The sequence below is a fragment of the Muscardinus avellanarius genome (genome assembly GCF_963383645.1).
Source record: "Muscardinus avellanarius genome assembly, chromosome: 1".
In the NCBI taxonomy this organism is placed as follows: domain Eukaryota; kingdom Metazoa; phylum Chordata; class Mammalia; order Rodentia; family Gliridae; genus Muscardinus; species Muscardinus avellanarius.
Window position 1 is genome coordinate 193552123 of NC_137786.1, and position 4678 is coordinate 193556800.

A 4678-nucleotide genomic window follows, 5' to 3' on the forward strand; every position below is an offset into this window, starting at 1 on the left:
CATGTCTTGTGCATAACTGTTCCAAAGGATTTTATTTTGTGTTTTATATGTATCAGTAGTGTACATTGCCACATACTGTAAAAACAAGATCTACTTATGAATAATGCAACTAAGTGTCATACCAACTAAAATACCAAATAAACCTTGAACAGTGACTGTTTTGTTCATTTGTTAAGATACAAAGTCATAAAACTTTCATTTTTTCTCTCTTTACATTATTTGGAAATATAGACTCTACTTAGGCCCTTTGCAACTTGGTGAGACCCTGTTTCAAAATAAGCAAAAAAATAGGGTTGGGAGTGTAGCTTGGAGGTAAAATGCCCTGGGTTCTGCAGTAAGAAAAAGGCCAGGCGTGGTGGTTCACACTTAAAATCCCCGTGCTTGGGAGGCGGAGACGAGAGGATTGCGCAGGTTCAAAGCCAGCCTTGCTGGCTCTTAAGAGACCCTGTTTCCAAACAAAAATATATTTAAAAAAAACAGGTCTGAGAGTGTAGCCCAGAGGTAGAAGGGTTTCCAAGAACCCCAGTACCACCAAAAAAGAAAAGGAAACCCAAAGCTGGGTGTGGTGTTGCACACTTATAATCCCAGCTTTTGGGAGGCTGCGAAGAGGATCGAGGTTCTAGAACAGCCTCAGCTACTTAGTGAAGTCTTCTGCAACTTAGACCCTGTTTCAAAATAAAAAACAAGGCTGGAGCTGGATGTGGTGGCCCAAATAAAAAAAGTGCTGGGGGTGTAGCTTGGAGGTTTGAATGGCCCTGGGTTCATTCCCCAGTATCACAAAATTTTAGCCAGGTGTGGTGGCCCATGTTTTTGTTTTTGTTTTTTGTTTTTGCAGGTCTGGGGATGGAACCCAGGGGCATTTGACCTCTGGGCTACACCCCCTGCCCTATTTTTTATTCTTTATTTTGAAACCGGGTCTCACTGAGTTGCAGAGGGCCTCACCGCGATCCTCCAGGTCTCAGCCTCCCGAATGCTGGGATTACAAGCGTGCGCCACCACGCCCGGCTCCTGGCCCATGTTTTTAATCCCAGTGCCTGGGAGGCTGAGACAGGAGGATCACAGGTTTGTAGCCAGCTTCAGGTACTTGGCGAAGTCTTCTGCAACTTAGTGAGACCCCGTTTCAAAATAGAGAACTAAAAAAATTAGGCAGGGAGCCGGACTTGGTGGCCCATGTTTGTAATCCCAGCATAGGCCCTTTTGCAACTCAGACCCTGTTTCAAAATTTTAAAACATGATAAAAATTAGGTTTGGGGGGGGGTATCTTGCAGGCAGGGGGAGGGCAGATTCAAGCTGTACAGTTGCCTTAGGCCTCTGATGGCCAAAGAAGGTATCAAAAGGAGATAGAGGCCAAACTTCCTAGGTGAAAAATTCTTTTTCATTACTGGGGATTGAACCCAGTTATACCTCCAACTATTTAAAAAAAATTTTTATTTAATTTAATTTTTGTGGTACTGGGGTTCCTGGCAGCCCTTCTACCTCCGGGCTACACTCCCAGACCTATTTCTTATATTTTTATTTGGAAACAGGGTCTTTTAAGCCAGCACAGCTGGCTTCGAACCTGCGCGATCCTCCTGTCTCCGTCTCCCAAGTACAGGGATTACAAGTGTGTGTCACCACACGCCCAGAGGTTGTTTTTTAATTTTGAAACGGTCTCACTAAGTTGTGAAGGGCCTCACTAACTACCTGAGGCTGGCCATGAACTTGCAGTGCTCCTATCTCAGCCTCCTATCACTGGGATTTTAAGCATTTGCCACCACGAACAGCTTTCCAAGGTTTTTTGTTTTTGTTGCGGTACTGGGGATGGAACCCAGGGGCATTTTACCTCTGGGCAATATTTTTTACTCTTTATTTTTGAAACAGGGTCTCACTGAGTTGCAAAGGGCCTCAATAAGTAGTAGCTGAGGCTGTCCATGAACCGCAATCATCCTATCTCAGCTTCCCAAATGCTGGGGTTACAAGCTTGTGCCACCATCCCCAGCTTCCAAGACTTTTAAGAACAGCTGGGTACCTTGCAAAGTTGGTCCATCCCTTAGGCTCTAGGGGACACTGATTGCTCCTATAGCTTCTCCACAGAAGGTTGCTGTTTCGTGGAGCCTCCCTGGCTCCATCTATGGCCTCACCAAATGGCAGGCACTGATCCCGGTCTTGCTGACCCCAGCACTGACCTCGCTGCATGACAGGCTCCGATTCCAGCCTCCTTGGCCCCAGCACCAGCCTCCCCCCTCCGCAGGCTCTGAACCCAGCCTCTGAGGCCCCAGCACTGGCCTTGCCTCATGGCAGGCTCTGATCCCGGCCTTGCTGGCTCTGGCACCGGCCTCACCCCTCTGCAGGCTCGGATTCCAGCCTCAGAGGCCCCAGCACCGGCCTTGCTTTACAGCAGGCCCTGATCCCAGCCTTGCTGACCCTGGTACCAGCCTTACCCCTCAGCAGGCTCTGATCCCAGCCTTGGAGGCCCCAGCACTGGTCTTGCCTCACAGCAGGCCCCGATCCCGGCCTCGCTGGCCCTGACCCCGGCCTCACCCCTTGGCAGATTCCAATCTCAGCCTCACTGGCCCCCACATTGGCCTCATCCCTTGGCAGGTTCCGATCCGGGCCTTGCTGGCTCCGGAACCGGCCTCACCCCTTGGCAGGCTCCAATCCCAGCCTTGGAGACCCTGGCACCGGCCTCAACCCTCAGCAGGCTCTGATCCTGGCCTCGGAGGCCCCAGGATCGGCCTTGCCTCATGGCAGGCTCCGATCCCAGCCTTGCTGGCCCTGGCACAAGCCTCACCCCTCCGCAGGCTGGGGAAGAGCTTTCTAGATACAGAGAGCCCAAAAAAGTTCTGGGCCAAGAAAAGGCTGTCCAAAGCCTATTGGGAGGGAGTTTGGTGTCCTGAGATGAGATTGGAGGAAGTGTATATAATTCAAATTTTGTAAAGGGTTCAAATGACAAAATTTTGAAAAGATTTTAAATAAAACACTTGACAAAAAATACTTGAAAAAAATTCTTGACAAAAAAAATTATTAAGAAGGTTGTGTCTCCTTCTGGAGTTAAAATTTCTTGGTGTAAATTATAGCACCCTTAGAAAACTACCCATGAGGCCAGGCGTGATGGCACACACTTGTAATCTCAGCATTTGGGAGGTTGAGACAGGAGGATCCAGGTTCACAGGCAGCCTCAGCTACTTAATCAGGCCCTTCCCAACTTATTGAGACCCTGTTTCAAAATTAAAAAAAAAAAAAATAGGGCTGGGAGTGTCACTTAAGGGTAGACTGCCCCTGGGTTCCATCCCCAGTCCTGTTAAACAACAACAACAACAACGAAATCTACATATGGTCTTTCCATTTTATTACTACTTTCTGTTCTCTCAAGAGAAATTTGAGCCTCGCATGGTGGCACATGCCTGTAATCCCCAAGCTTGGGAGGCTGAGACAAGAGGATTGTACAGGTTCGAGGCCAGCCTCAGCTACTTTAATGAGGCTTTCAGCAACTTAGTGAGACCCTGTTTTCAAATAAAATATAAAATAGGTCTGGGAGTATAGCCCAGAAGTAGAAATCCCTGGATTCCACCCCCATTACCACCAAAAGAAAAAAAAAAAAAAAAAAAAGAGAAATTCGAACTTTATTACAATACTTGGTCCTGAAATTAGGTTAAATAGTTTTGTTTGGCCCGGTGTGGTGGTTCACGCTTGTAATCCCAGCATTTGGGAGGCTGAGATGGAGGATCGCAGTTTGCAGACAGCCTCAGCTACTTAGTGAGGCCCTCCACAACTTAGTGAGACCCTGTTTCAAAATAAAGAATAAAAAATTGGGCAGGGGGTGTAGCTCGGAGGTCGAATGCCTCTGGGTTTCATCCCCAGACCCATAAAAAAATAGTTTTGTTTGTTTTTGGTAGTAGTGGTGATGGAAGCCAGGGATCGTCCACCTCTGAGCTACACCCCCAGCCCTACTTTTTGCCTCTTATTTTGGGACAAGGTTTCACTAAGTTGTTGAGGCTTGGCTAAATTGCTGAGGTTGATCTCGAGCCTTCGATCCTCCTGTCTCTGCTTCCCAAGTACTGGGAGTACAAGCATGCACTACCGCATCCCGCTACAGAGGTTAATAATTTTGTGTGTGGTACTGGGAATGGAACCCAGGGGCTTTCTACCCTTGAGGTACACCTCCCGCCCAATTTTTTATTCTTTATTTTGAAACAGACTCCCTGAGTTGCAAAGGGCCTCACTAAGTAGCTGAGGCTGTCTGTGAACCCGGATCTTCCTGTCTCAACCTCCAAATGCTGGGATTACAAGCGTGTGCCATCACGCCCAGCTCAGGGGTTATTAATTTTTTTAAATACCTACAAATAAATGTGATGGGTCCATCACCAAAACTCAGACTGAATCCCCAAGCCTGGAGGCCTCCCGCGGGGCGGGGCTACGTGCTGACGTCAGGGCCGTGCGTGCCTGGGTGTGTCCGCGCAGGGGCCAACCGAAACGGCCGTTGGGCTTCGCACCTCAACCGCCGGGCGCGTTTTTCTGGTCACCTTTTGCTTTCTTAAAGGCGGTGCGCGGTGCTCCGGGCCCTGGGGTGCTGGCTGCGCCGAGCTGGGCGTGTGTGAGCCTGTGGGTCTGGAGCTGGGGACCCGGCGCCGGGCGGGGGAGAGCGATTGATGGGGGTCGTTTGATTCCACTGAAACTGCGTTATCCCTTCCAGGTCCTC